The following is a 15,933-nucleotide window of genomic DNA, read 5'->3' as shown; positions in this document are numbered from 1 at the left end:
TGTCTTTACACTTTTTTAATGATGAGAAGTTTTCTTCAGCCGTCATCTGTACTTTTTTGAAGGTTTCGGACGTTTCGCCTCCTATCCAAGAGGCTTCGTCAACGAACTAAAGTCTGACCGGTCTTATCGGCCCTATTTATAAATCCCTAATGTCCAGCCATGGCGGCGACGGACACAGCTATGATAGGTCCCTACTCTCAGGTTGGGGGGAGCAGAGGACCACTCCCTGCGGCCCCACTGATTGTTTCTACATTCCTGACTAACGACTGGCCTGTTTGCCCCACTCCCTCCGGTATCACCTCATCAGCATTACGAATGTTGCCTAACCTGTTTTGCTTAAGCAGGCTATTGTATGAACGATCCAAATTGAACCTCACCCCACCAGACCGGTGGGGTGTTTTTATAAGGATCGCTTCTTTTACCCCCCTTTCAAATCATCTACGTTCTTTCGCTAAGATTTTAACCTCATTGTCGTCAAATGAGTGGTTGCTAGCTTTTAGGTGCAAATGTACTGCCGATTGAGGCCCACTTATATTATCCCTGCGATGTTGATAAAGTCTTTTTTTTTGAGAAATTGTTTAGTCTCCCCAATGTACTGCTCTTTACAATTTTCATTCTTACAATCTATGGAATAAACTACATTACTTTGTTTTTCATTTGGCAGCCTATCTTTTGGATGCACTAATTTTTGCCTTAACGTGTTTATCGGTTTGAAATAAGTAGGAATTTTGTGTTGCCAAAGGACTCTTTGTAATTTTTCCGAAACTCCTGCAATGTAAGGTACTGCTACTCCTCTCCTTTTTGTATCATGAGAATCATTGGTTTCATTCCCTATTCTTTCTTTCTGACATTTGTTGAATGACCACTGAGGGTACCCACAGTTAGTGAGTGCTCAACATATCTTTTCACTCCTTTTCTCTACCTTCAATGCTAGTTGGTATTAGTTTAGCCCTATGCTGGAGGGGTCTGATAACTCCTAGTTGGTGTTGTAAAGGGTGGTTAGAATCGAAAAGTAAGTATTGGTCAGTGTGCGTAGCCTTCCTAAAGACTTGTGTTTTTAGCGCTCTGTCCTCTTTTATAATTACTTTACAATCCAAGAAGGCTAGTTGGTTCTCTTTAATGTCCTCACGAGTAAATTTAATGTTGATGTCTACAGAGTTGAGGTGATCTGTGAAGGATTGAATTCCTTGTTTTTTAATTATGACAAAAGTATCGTCAACATGTCTAAACCAGTGTCTAGGTTTTGTCCCCGGGAAGGATGTGAGGGCCTGTTTCTCCATCTCTTCATTAGGGATATATAAATAGGGCCGATACGACCATTAAGACTTTAGTTCGCTGATGAAACCTCTTGGATAGGAGGCGAAACGTCCGACACCTTCAAAAAAGTACAGATGACGGCTGAAGAAAGCTTCTCATCGATGGACCACTCCTGTACGACTGAGAGCTTACACAGACTTTTTTAAGGACTATTTCCTTTCAAAAATGCAACCAATGCAAAATCCTCACGTTGTTCAATATACACGAAACCACAAACGGCAGCATGTACAAACATATGAAAAACGGTGATTGTTGCAAGCGATAAATATATCTGAATACAGCACAATTAAATACATGTATGGAAAACGAAAACTGCAACGTTTACATTACTTACGTTGATGAAGTATTCTGCGGCACGTTGAACTCTTTCGCGATGAAGGATTTGCTCCTTGTTGGATTGTCCTCCACAGCCACGATTGCCTTGTACGTTGTTCGGATATCACAATTTTTACCCATGGTTGAAATTGGTGTCAAGCAACAGTACCGTATATATATATATATATATATATATATATATATATATATATATATATATATATATATATATATATATATATATATATATATATATATATATATATATATACAGTAAAGTCTCGTTATATCGATATTCAAGGGAGTCCGAAAAATATCGATATAACCGGGACTATCGATATATCCGACCATGTTTGCATGTAATTTTCTCCGTGCGTGCATAGAAATAGTATCGATATAACCGGGACTATCGATATATCCGATATCGATATAACGAGACTTTACTGTATATATATATATCGTTGTACTAAGTTCGTCCTGTCTACTTGATATCTAATTTGAAGCAGATTCTTTACTTCCAGACAGTGTATTGTAGGTGTTCAAATAGCTGACATGTTTCGGCGACTACTTCCGCCTTCGTCAGAGTGTCACGGATGTTGTTGTGACGCGCCATTTTCAGCTGGTGTTGCTATGAGGGCGTGACCTACCTGTCAGATCTGACAGGCATGCCACGCCCCCCGCTGTCCGTCCGTCCGTCCGTCCCTCCAAGATACTGCTCCAGGTAGTAGAGAGCATGTAAGCTCCCTCATCCCTGTTGATGGTCCTTGGTCCTCGCTTCCGGATTTCAATGGCCTCCCTGATCCAGCGCCGATGTTTGCTTTCTTCGGTGCGGATGACTCTGGCCTTCTCCCAGTCCAGGATGTGATTTTCTCTTTTGCAGTGGTCCGTGATGGCTGATTTATGGTGTTTTGTTCTTTTATTGCTCTTGTTTGTATTGTTGCTGTCTCCTTCTCGCGCTCCTTCTTGTGCTCTTTTGTTCTTGTATTGAAACTCCTTCCTGTCTCCCCGATGGATGATTTATTGCACGACTTGCGTGGGATTTCATATATTGAGTTGCATTTATTTTACGGGTGTATTTTGTCCTTTGGGTGTACCAAGATCTGTCGGAGAGTTGCGTGTGCTTTGACCGGTGTGTTTCCTCAGTGCTCTTTGTATGCGTTCCATGATCCCTCTCATGTATGGCAATGTTACCATTGCTATGTGCTCTTGTTTGTTTGTTTGCTTTTTCTTTCTCCCCTGTCTTGTGTTGTTTTTGTTTTTGACCTGCTCTGCCCCTTTAGGTTATTGCCCACTGAGGATATTGGCATTTTTCATTCGGTTGTCCTTTAAGGATTGATAATGAGAATATATAACAGAACAACACTAATTGATGTATCTCGCACAAATGCTCTCTTGCTTAATTGATGGAAAATCTCCCTTGCTGATGACTTTGCTCCAGTTGTCGTTTGTCCATCCACTGTTTGGCATGTTGCACAATGCAATGTTTGTGTTGCGTCGTCTGCTTCAAGCCACGTCAACTCATCTTGCCGCGATGCTTTTAATGTACGTTTACATTTTGGAGCGTGATCCATTTTGTTAACTTCTTTTGAGTCTCTCTTCTGGGGCTGCGGTTTTGGCTTGATTCCTAACCACGTATAAAAACGAAGGAATATTTCGAAATTGGAATAAAGCAAACATTTGATTTGAAAAAAAAAAAGGTTTTTTTTTTTGGAAAAAGTTGTCGGCCACCCGGGCAAAGAGGTTCTGGAAGTTGTACGCCTGGCGTAAAAGTTACACACCTCGGGCATCTGAGCAGACACTATTTCAAACACTGCATATAGCTATATTTTACGTTTTAAGACTCGCGCTGAATCTTCAGGAAGTCTTGTTTTTGAGTTAGTGACGAGTCCTCAACCTACGTCACTGAAGGAACACCCCTCACCGAGAAAGCAACACACAGTGCATTTTCGGGACTTTGTTTGGTCTGAAAACTTCGTGTTGATGGCGAAATTAGAAGGAAAACACATAAATAATGTGATGGTGAATCGCTGTGTGTTGCACCAAGACTACTATTTGATACTAGTTGACACAAAATCCCAGCAGACAAATCAGCCCATTTCCAACGGAGCTTGGGCACCGTCTTGTGCATTTTCTGAGATGCTACATTGGAGTCCAGACGCCGCAAAATGAGACGGAAGGACTTCTTTCATCGATGTCAAACATTTATGCTTTCCTCTTCCTCTTCAGAACTATTTGAGTCATATTCAGAACTGGATGAGTAACACGAAAGCATCTTCTCAGAATCTGAACTCTCTGAAGCCATTGTTTGGATTCTGGAGCAAGGCTAGACGTCCTGTCATGATGTCACGAACAAGGGGGCGGGACCTTCTGAAACTGAAACTTTCTGAGGTCATTTTGAAGTAGTTTTGGGACACTTTGAATCATTTGTGTTTTGCATTTGACTACAAATATCAGCCTGCGTGTTTTGGGTATTTTAGATGCTATAAAACATATTTCTGATGTCAGTTAGGAAACAAAAAATGGTGTCGGATGTCCTTTAAAATGAATGAACAGTCAAAAGTCAACATATTTTAATATTCCAAAACAAAAGGTAACATGCAGTGAACCATTCAAGCTCGCTTCTCCGTCAAATACAACCCTTTTGTTTTTCTTTGAGACTTATCCAATGCGTAAGAAAAGACCCCGCTTTAAAAATGTTCAGAAAAGCCTATAGGTGTCACAACATGCTCGTCTAATCTCAATATCATTTTTACCAATCTCACCTCAAATCTGCAGGCTGTTTGTACATCAACAGTAACACATTCAAGTAGAATTAAAGCACTGGCACTCTCCTGCCGGCTGACAACGGTCCTATTTTCACACCCTTTTTTTAATCAGATCTTTTTAAAATGTGAAGAATGATTTGCTTCCAAATGCACTCTTGCATGTTGTTGTTGTTGTTTGTGAGAAGCAATGACACAGCCCAGAATTAAAACAGTAAATCTCACGGGCGCTATCGCGCAACTCCAGGTTGCAAACATCTGCTTGTCTTGTGCTGTGAAAGAGGGAAGAAAGATGCAAGTACATATTCTCCAGGCATAATAATAAAAGGAAGTCATTACTTTCCAGGTTCATTCGTCGCGCCCACTCAGCCGGAAAAAAAGGAGACCTTGCGAAAATGTGTCAAGCAAATTGCGGTGGGGAGGCCTTAAGAGGTGGATTTCAACGAGCTGCAAATGACTGCTTTTTGATTAGCGCTGAAATATAACATGAGGTGCAAGAACATTGAGTGTTGTTATGACATTACTCGTTGCCGACATGCTGTCGAGATGAAGAAATACCTACAGACATACATACAGTATTGTCGATTTTTCCCAGAGGAAAATCCAGGTTGGGTCAAGTTACCCGAAAGGTTCAAGGCAGGAAATATATCCAAAATGTCCGAGTCACATTGCTACGCGGGGAACATAATGGAACAGTAAAGTCTTTTTTTTTTTTTCTATCACCTCTGGGCTGCTATTATTAATTCATCTAAAAAGACTGTCAGATGCAGATGTGCTCAAGTATTTTATATTTAATATATGGGGTGTCAAGACAGGTTCAGGAGTTCAAGCAAAAATCCGTACAAATTACGGTTTCAAATTAGGGTGTGAAATGATGACGTCATGCAAAGGATTGCGACGAGGGTTCGACTTTGGGGACTGGAGCATGGTCTCATGTCATGGTTCAAGTTTTAAAATCGCCTTTCGCACAGAGTAAAGTCATGAGTTTTGAAAGGCGCTTATAAATTAAATGTATTACTACACTGTGTGAAACTCATGACAAAAAGTTAACGGACAGCCGGGCAGACAACTCGGAAAAGTTGCCTGCCCCATTTTTCACAACTTCAAACACAACAAGACGACTAATTGCAAAAGAAAAAAAAAAAAACAATGTTGCAAAGTATGAAGGATTTTTTTTAAATTAAGGAAGTACCTACCACAAATGCTCCCTTGCTGAAGATTTTGCTCCAGTTGTCCTTTGCCGTCACGGTGCACAATGCAATGTTTGCGTTGCGTTGTCTGCTACAAGCCACTACGTGCCTTTCATAACTCTCAAGTACACTTTACAGTCAGAGTATAGTCTGAAGCCCGAAACAGGCTTCTGATTGGCTGCCGTGCCATGTATGCAAATTGCCAAATGAACGATCGTTCCTAATTTCAAAGAAATAACATCATGTATTGCCATAGCATTGGTCAGTTGTGTCTTATGATTATTTGTTATATGTTTTGTCTGTACTGTTGGTTGGTTGGAGATCATCCGTCCATTCATCCATTTTCCAGACCGCTTTATCCTCACCGGGGTCGTGGGGGGTGCTGGCGCCTTTCCCAGCCGTCTTTGGGCACGAGGCGGGGGACCTCCTAAATTGATTGCCAGCCAATCGCAGGGCACACAGAGACAAACAACCAATCACTCACTCCAATCAATTCGTGTCAAATCATGCTCATCGTGATCCAGGACTGAAAGATGTCATGTGACAAATTTACAAGGGGCAGCTGGCTCGGCAAATGCGTGTTGTGTCGGAGGAACGAGAGGAGACGACGTGCCTGCGAAAGGTCTTTATTTACAACTGCGTCACTTACTACAGTGCGCGCACACACAAAGTTCAATATTAATTCATTCGCTAAATGGCTTTGCGTATTTCAGGGCAATTCACCATTAATCATCTGCACCCACTGATGCCAGACAAATATATTGACCTTCACATACAGGAATAAGTTCTTTGCCTCGCGCATGCACGTTGAGTGACGGCCGCGATGCTTTTGTAGCAGTCAATCAATGGAATAACAAATAGGATCAGAACTGATTTCTGACACTCTCCCATAACTCTATCTTAATATTCAATGTCTTATTTTTATCGGGTTGCTGTCACCGATCTTTGCAAATCCGATCTTCATTCGTGGACAAATTTACATTGACGGCTGTGTTCTCTCAACTGGAAGCAGACATGTTCGCCGTGACGTCACAGGCACCGCCATAAACCAAACAAAGCCTTCGGAATGGACACCCAGGAGGTATTACTGTACAGCCAATAAAGGTTTCATGATGGGAAAAAAAAGCCTTCGGAATGGGCGGCTGCAAGTAGGAGGGGAAGTGAATACGAACTACCTGGTGACGTCACGCAAGCCACTCAGCAGGTGACAAATCAAGGCTTCCACTCCCTCCTGCGGCTACCTCTACCACAGCTTCCTCCCCTACCTCACCAGCAACCAAAACAGCTCGCAATACCCGAGATCCAGTTCCCAAAAGAAACTTGATGGTATATATAGAGACGAAAAGCAGAGGCTGCATTTATCAGATCCAGGAGGCGTTGGCTGGAAGAAGGAGAAAAATGCTCATCGTACTTCTTTAACTTGGAAAAATCTCAATCTAAAAAACAAACCATTGACACATTAAAAATTGATAACCAAATGGTTTCAGACTACCACAAAATCTCCTCTTTCTGCTTGGACTTTGCCAATTTTTATTTAAAACAGATTCTTATCTTACAGACAGTGTATTGTCGGTGTTCAAATACCTGACATGTTGTTAGATGACACTCTGATGAAGGCGAAAGTAGACGCCGAAACATGTCAGGTATTTGAACACAGACAATACACTGTCTGTAATCGTTGTACTAAGATAAGAATCTGTTTTAAATTAGATATTAGGTAGACAAGATGAACTTAATACAGCTATGGACTTTGCCAGTTTCGTTGAACAAGAAAATTATCTTCCCCAGCAGATTTTCAACTGTGATGAAACCGGTCTTTTCTGGAAAAAAAAGTCCATGGAGGACATACATAACACGCGAGAAGTCCATGCCAGGCAACAAGCTAATAAAAGGCCGCTTCACGCTTTTACTGTGTGGCAACGCAAGCGGGGATTGTAAAATCAAGCCTCTACTTGTGTATCATTCGGAGAATCCCAGGGCATTTAAGGCCAATAACATAATGAAAAGCAAATTGCCTGTTATGTGGAGGACAAACTCATAGGCTTGGCGAACGAGGCAATTTTGCACCGAGTGGGTGCATGAAGTTTTTGGCCCTGAAGTAAAAAAACATTTGGAGAAGAATTTGCCACTACGCTGCCTTTTGTTGATGGATAATGCCCCTGCACATCCTCCAGGTTTGGAGGACGACTTGGTGGAGGAATTTGATTTTAAGTTTCTGCCTCCAAATACCACCCTGTTACTTCAACCCATGGACCAGCAAGGTATTGCCAGCTTCAAGAAGCTCTACACAAAACATCTCTTCCAAAGGTGCTTGGAAGTCACGAATGACACTGAACTGACCCTGCGCGATTTTTGGAAGCACCATTTCAACATCGTGCACTGAATCGACCTCATCCGTAAAGCATGGGACATTGTAACCTATCGGAAGATGAATTCTGCTTGGAGGAAGTTATGGCCCGAGTGTGTCACCGAGCGAGAATTCGAGGGTTTCGGTGTTGCAGGGACCAGCACGAGTGCTCCTGTTGAGGGGGAGGAGGAAACCGACCTCGTTGATGACATTGTGTCTTTGGGCTTGGAGATTGACAACGATGATGCGGAGGAACTCCTGGACGAACATCAAGCGGAGCTCACCACAGAAGAACTCCTCCACCTTCAGAATGAGCAGAAGAAAAAGGTGGAGGAAGAGATGTCCTCTTTGGAGGAGGAAGCAAGAAAGGATGCCCCGACGTCCGAGATTAAACAAATGTGTAGCAAATGGGCCGAGTTACAGAATTTCGTCGAACTCCACCACCCGATAAAGTTGCAGCCACCAGAGTCATCAATGACTTTAACGACACTGTCATGAACCACTTCCGAAAAGTGGTAAAAAGAAGGCAGAAGCAAGTGTCATTGGATATAGATATTTGAAGAGAAAAGAACATCCTGTAGCCGAGTCATCCGTAGCAAAGAGATTTGAACGTGTGAGCACCCCTCAGACAGTATCACGTTCCGCCGGCGACAGTGACAGCTGACGAGTTGGAACGTAGTAATTGGGGTGGATCGCTATGCAGGTGACAGAGGCGTTGGTGCTGGCGGGCGAAGCAACTCATGTACTGGACAAAAAGTTCGAGGTACGGGCAAAGCGCGAGGTGTAGTATCTTCTGACGCTGGGCAAGTGCCAGCGTCGGGTTTAAATGCCCAACAGGCAGTAATGAGGGAATTGACAGCAGCTGGCGGATGTCGGGAGCGAGGCCCCGCCCAGCTGTCAACTTGCTCATGACAGTACCCCCCCTCAACGGACGCCTCCTGGCGGTCCACACAGTTTGGACGGGTAAGCCTCGTGGAATGCCCTCAGGAGCGACGGGTCCAGGATCCAGGCTCGGGGGACCCATTGACGAGCCTCCGGTCCGTAGCCCTCCCAGTCGACCAAGTACTGGATGCCCTTGCCCCTGCGCCGCGAATCAAGGATCTCCCGCACAGTGTAGACCGGTCTTCCGCCCACCATCTGCGGGGGGGGAGGGGCCAAGGGGCTGGATTCCACCGGTTTGATGAGTGAGACATGGAAAACCGGGTGGACCTTCATGGAGGCGGGCAGCCGGAGTCGGACCGCGACCAGGTTGATGATGGCCTCCAAGGCGAAGGGGCCCGCGAACCGCGGCCCCAATTTGGGAGTAGTCCCGGCCAGCCGTAGGTCCCTTGTGGACAGCCAGACCTTCTGGCCCACCTGGTAAGCCGGCGCGGGACGGCGACGGCGATCCGCAACCTTCTGATTCCGGGCCGCCGTGCTTATAGGGCTGCCCTGTTCTCCCTCCATACCCGATGGGCCCACCGAAGATGGTGTTGTATCGACGGGACCTCTCCCTCCTGTGTGGGGAAAAGCGGCGGCTGGTAGCCATAGGCCGACATGAACGGAGACCGACCTGTGGCTGAGGAGACCAAAGTCAAAGTCAAAGTCAGCTTTATTGTCAAATATGCTAATATGCATGACATACAGCACAGATGAAATTAATGTCCTCTCGGACCCAGCGTGCAAGACATGCAAGGCACTTGTAACGTGGCTAAAAAAGACATACAATTGACAACAGACAATACATGTAATTTCTGTATGTAAAGTGAGGTAGTGTCGTATGGAAAGTGAGGTAGTGACGTATGTAAAGTGAGGTAGTGACATATGTAAAGTGAGGAAGTGACGTACATAAAGTGACGTAATGTCGTAATTGCAAAACAAACAACTAGAAAGGGTTGAAGTGAGGTCTTGTCTAATGAGAAATAACAAAAAAAAATAGAGTTCAGGATGATCGTACAGCATGTAGCGTGTACTCAGAGTTCGGTGAGTGTGGCAGTGGGAAGGGGCAGGCTGGGCAGGGCTGGGAGGGAGTTGAGTCTCCGGACTGCCTGGTGGCAGAAACTGTCCTTGAGCCTGCTGGTCTTGGCTCGGAGACTCCGCAGTCTCCGACCCGATGGCAGCAGGCTGAAGAGGCTGTGGGAGGGGTGGGTGGGATCGCCAGCGATCCGGATGGCTCTGCGGGTGAGGCGGGTGTTGTAGATGTCCTGAAGGGGGGGGAGAGAGACACCGATGATCTTCTCAGCTGTCCTCACGATGCGCTGCAGAGTCTTACGGCAGGACACGGTGCAGGCGCCGTACCACACAGTGATACAGCTGGTCAGGATGCTCTCTATGGTACCGCGGTAGAAGGAGGTCGTGATGGGGGTCGGGGCTCCAACTCTTTTGAGCTTGCGGAGGAAGTACAGGCGCTGGTGGGCTCTCTTGGCCATTGATGCCGTGTTGTGGCTCCAGGACAGGTCATCGGATATGTGCACTCCCAGGAACTTGGTGCTGCTCACTCTCTCCACTGCAGCACCGTCGATGGTTAGTGGAGCATGCTGGGGGCGCACTCTCCTGAAGTCCACAACAATCTCCTTCGTCTTCTCCACATTCAGACGGAGATTGTTGTCCTTGCACCACGTGGCCAGGCGGCTGACCTCGTCCCTGTAGGCTGTCTCCTCATCGTTGTTGATGAGGCCCACCACAGTCGTGTCATCCGCAAACTTTATGAAGAGGTTGGAGCTGGGTGATGATGGTGAGCAGTCATGAGTGAGCAGAGTGAAGAGGAGGGGGCTCAGCACACACCCCTGGGGGGCCCCTGTGTTCAGCGTGATGGTGCTGGAAGTGTTGTCGCCAACTCTGACTGCCTGTGGTCTCCCCGTCAGGAAGTCCAGCAGCCAGTTGCACAGGGAGGTGCTGATCCCCAGTTTGCTCAGTTTGTCAGTGAGCTGTTGGGGGATGATTGTGTTGAATGCTGAGCTGAAGTCGATGAACAGCATTCTGACGTAGGAGTCTCTGGTCTCCAGGTGGGTGAGCGCTGTGTGGAGAGCAGTGGAGATGGCATCATCGGTCGAGCGGTTGGGCCGATATGCAAATTGGAAGGGGTCATGGGTGGGGGGGAGGGCAGCCTTGATGTGGTTCATAACTAGCCGCTCGAAGCACTTCATGAGGATGGGAGTGAGTGCGACCGGGCGGTAGTCATTGTGGCAGGTGGGGGACGACTTCTTCGGGACCGGGATAATGGTGGTGGCTTTGAGGCACGTGGGCACAACAGCCTGGCTCAGGGAGGTGTTGAAGATGTCCGTGAATACATCTGTGAGCTCCACAGCGCAGACTCTCAGAACACGGCCAGGAATGCCGTCGGGACCCGGGGCTTTTCGTGCGTTGGTCCCTCTGAGGGATCGCCTCACGCTGTCCTGGGACAGTGTCAGCACCTGTTCGCCGGGAGGTGGTGGGGTCTTCTGTGCTGGAGTGCTGTTGTCTGCCTCGAAGCGGGCGAAGAAGTCGTTCAGCTGGTTCAGCAGAGTGGTGGAGTTCTCGCAGGTCTGTGGAGTGGGCTTGTAGTCTGTGATGGTCTGTATCCCACGCCACAGGTTCCTGGTGTCACTGCTGTCTTTGAAGTGGTTGGCGATCCTCCTGGAGTGCTGTCTCTTGGCCATCCTGATGCCACGTGACAGGTTGGCCCTGGCTGTCCTCAGGCCCAGCTCATCGCCAGCTTTGTAGGCAGCGTTCCGAGCCCTGAGGAGCCTGTGGACTTCACCCGTCAGCCATGGCTTCTGGTTGGCCAGGATGGTGACAGATCTGGTGACAGTCACGTCATCCATGCACTTCCTCATGTAGGAGGTAACAGAGTCTGTGTACTCTTGGAGGTCGGTGTTGTTGTTGTAGGTGGCCGCTTGTCTGAACATGTTCCAGTCAGTGTTGGAGAAGCAGTCTTTGAGTGCCTCTGACGACCCATCAGGCCACACCCTTATCTGCTTCTTGACTGGTTTGACGACTTTGACAAGAGGCCTATATGCGGGCATTAACATGATAGTGGAGTGGTCCGAAGCTCCTAGGTGGGGGAGGGGGTAGGCTTTGTAGGCTCCTTTGTGTGTGGTGAAAACATTGTCCAGAATGTTGTTACCTCTCGTCGGAAAGTTAATGTGCCCATGGAGATGTGGAAAAACACTTTTCGGGTTGGCGTGGTTGAAATCGCCAGCCAGGATAAGGAAAGCATCTGGGTGGGCTGTCTGTTGCTCGCTGATGTGCCGCGCTCCTGTTGTTAATTGAGCTCGGGGGGATGTAAACTGCTACCAGCAGTATGGCACTAAATTCCCTCGGCAGGTAGAATGGCCGACATTTTATGACCATAAGTTCCATCAGTGGCGAACAGTGTTTGCATACCACAACAGCGTTGCGGCACCAGGCATCACTGATGTAAACACAGAGTCCCCCGCCGCGAGTCTTCCCCCCCTCGACGAGCGCTCTGTCTGCCCGGAAGCTAGTTAGCTGGGCTAGCTGGATGGCACTGTCCGGTATGCTGTCGGTCAGCCATGTTTCCACAAACACAAAGGCACAACACTCACCCACGGTCTCGGAAGTTGAGCGGAGAAGTCTGATGTAGTCCATTTTATTGTCCAGCGAGCGCACGTTAGCCAGCGTGATGGTAGGAATGCAAGGCCGGTGGCGGCTAGCCGCGAGCCTAATGCGAATACCTCCACGCTTTCCCCTCTTTTGTTTCCTCATACAGCGCTTGTGGCGCCTCCACTCTGGGTTGGGTGCAGGAGTGGGGGTCGGTGGAAGAGTGGGGCTCAATGGACGAGCCGACTCCCTGAGCAATCCATGCTTGCGTAGCACTTCTGCTTCAGCTGGTTTAGGTTTTAAAAATGAACTGCCGATGTCGAGCAGAACCTCACGGGAGTAGGTACGCCTCGGGTGTAGCGAGGCCAACGGAGACGGACATTTGCACGAGTAAGACAAACACAATAAACACGAAAAAAACAATTTGCCGGGAGAGAGAGGAGCCGCTGCGTGTGCACGCGCCGCCATCTTGGAAAAAAAAAAAAAAAAAAAAAAAGGGTGTTGTGGGCCTATTCCACCCACGGGAGATGGATGGACCAGGCCGAAGGACGATGGAGGCACACGCAGCGCAGGGTCGCCTCCAGGTCCTGGTTTTTCCTCTCGATCTGGCCATTGGACTGTAGGTGGTAACCGGAAGACAGGCTGGCCGACGCCTCCATGGATCTGCAGGAACGCTTCCAGACCCGGGACACGAACTGGGGCCCTCGGTCCGACACGATATCCGTAGGGATCCCGTGGAGACGGACGACGTGTTTGACCAATAGTGTCGCCGTCTCGATAGCGGACGGCAGCATGGTCAACGGAACGAAGTGGGCCAACTTGGAAAACCGGTCCACTATCATGAGGATAACCGTCTTACCACGGGATGGGGGGAGGCCGGTGATGAAGTCCAATGATATGTGGGACCAAGGGCGCAGTGGAACCGGTAGGGGGCGGAGCAGTCCTGCCGGGGCCTGGTGGGAAGCCTTGCCACAGGCGCACGATGGGCAGGCCTTAACGAAGTCCGCCACGTCGTCGCGAAGCCGCGGCCACCAGAACCGCTGGGCGACGAGGTGCTCGGTGCGACTCACCCCGGGGTGACAAGCCACCTTGGAGGCGTGCCCCCACTGTAGCACCTCCGAGCGCAGCGATGGAGGCACGAACAGTCTTCCTGTGGGGCCGTTATTGGGTGCCGGGGTACCTTTTAATGCATCCAGGACCTTCCGTTCCACCTCCCACTGGAGCGCCTCTACGATCTGGCGGCCGGGCAGGATGGGCTCCACGAGATCTTCCTTGCCTGCTGGCTCGTGGATCCGCGAGAGGACGTCAGGTTTAGTGTTCTTGGTTCCTGGACAATATGTGCGGGTAAAGGAGAAGCGGGTTAAAAAAAGCGCCCACCGTGCTTGGCGTGAGTTCAGCCTCTTGGCGGCCCGGATGACCGCCAAGTTTTTATGGTCGGTGAACGGCTCTTTCGCCCCTTCGAGCCAGTGCCTCCATTCCTGAAGGGCCAACACGACGGCGAGCAGCTCCCGGTTGCCCACGTCGTAGTTGGCTTCTGCGGGGCTGAGGCGGCGGGAGAAGAAGGTTTAATTTTCGGAAATTTAACGTTCGTAAACCAAAAAGTTCTTAAGGCAAGGCGTTCGTTTTCCATTTTTCCTCATCTTTAGATACTTTCATCCCAAGTGCGTTTGACACTTGCAGTTCATATATATTCTTGACAATAAGTCGTCGGCAGAGCCAACTGTCAGAACATTTGTTGGCACCTGCCTTGGTTCACGAGTATATTTTAACATTCGTGAATGCTTTGACATCGAGCGATATTACACAATGACAGATGAAGTAACTACAAGAAGGCAAGACAGCTGTGTTTCGAGGGCACCTTTTGTTCACCGGAAAAGTCAATGCTCTTCACATAATTAAACGTGAAATGTTTAAAATATTTTACAAACAAAAGAGTTACAGGACAACCAACATCATTTTTTTGTTTCCTAACTGACATCAGAAAAACATTTTATAGTATCTCAAATACCCAAAAGACACAGGCTAATATTTTTAGTCAAATGCAAAACACCAAGAAAAATTACTTCAAGTGGCCCAAAACTGCCACAAAATGAGCTCGAAACTGGTGAGATTCAGAAAGCCCCACCTCCTTGTTCTTGATGTCACGCCAGGATACTCCTTCACAAACTGCCTTGCTCCAAAATCAAAATAATGGCTTCAGAGAGTTCAGATTCGGAGAAGATGCTTTATTGCTACTCATCCAGTTATGAATATGATTCAAATAGTTCTGAAGAGGAAAGCATAAATGTTTGCAATCAAATAAAGAAGTCCTTCCGTCTCATTTTGAGGCGTCTGGACTTCAATGTAGCGCCCAGAAATTGCACAAAATGGTGCACTTGCACCTCCGTGATCGCACTTCTATGAGTTATAAAAATACAATTCACTCACCTTTATAAACTGTAGTGTTAGCAAAAAGAGCGTAAACTTCAATTCATTTTGTCCCCCTTTTCTCATTGTCGTTTTGGGAAATTTCAAGAACCAGCATGGAGAGAAACGTGTAATACGTCATCATAAACTGCGTAGCTTGGAAAATGCCACCAAAAAGCATGACGCACGTAACAAAAATGCAATGATATACGTACGACTGCGAGTACAGAGTGCGCTCGCTTCACTGGACAAAAAGAATCGCAGTGGAATATAGGTCACTGTAGCGTACCTAAATCATGGGAATTCAAAACCGAGCGTTCGTGTGCTTCGAGTGCCACTTGTTAGCTAGTCTGCTAACCAGTGAAGACCAATCCTAAAACGGAAACTTGATATTTATCAGGAACGCGGTAATATTTATGTGTGTATGTTTCTATTCAGGTGACTGGAGTAGTATTGCATAATTTAGTTGCAAGATCTCTTTGGGTTTGCATGTAGGTGCACCTGGTGTCCTGTCACTTGGCATCACTGTGACTGCGTGTGTGCGTGTGTGTGTGTGTGTGTGTGTGTGTGTGTGTGGCAGGGGCTTGGGGGAGTTGTCGCGCACAGTTGGCAAAGCAATTTGGCAGTGGTCTGGATGGAGCTGGTGGGCACGCTATCATCTTAAATCAACTCAGCGTTCAATCTTGTTGCTAAAACACTGACTTGTTGAGAGGACACGCTGCCAAGCAGGATTGTATAAAGAGCCTCTGTCTGCACACTTGAGTTTCCCCAAATAAAATAAACCTAAAACATATTTATTTCTTGCAATATTTGTCAAGTTCTTATTGTGCCATTCTCAAATGAAATTAAAGGACAAATTTTTGTTTCCTAACTGACATCAGAAAAATGTTTTATAGCATCTACCCTGACCGAGAAAGCGACACAGTGCATTTTGGGTACTTTGTTTCATCTGAAAACACTGTGTTGATCGCGAAATTAGAAGGAAAACTACATCAATAACGCAATGGTGAATCGTTGTGTGGCAGCTAATTGGGGTAACACGCATAAAGAAGTTGACACAAATTCCCAGCGGACA

Source organism: Hippocampus bargibanti, linkage group LG14 (assembly GCF_051943395.1).
Source record: "Hippocampus bargibanti isolate YZ-2025 linkage group LG14, ASM5194339v1, whole genome shotgun sequence".
NCBI lineage: Eukaryota > Metazoa > Chordata > Actinopteri > Syngnathiformes > Syngnathidae > Hippocampus > Hippocampus bargibanti.
The sequence above is the reverse complement of the archived record's forward strand: the minus strand, read 5'-3'. Positions refer to the sequence as shown.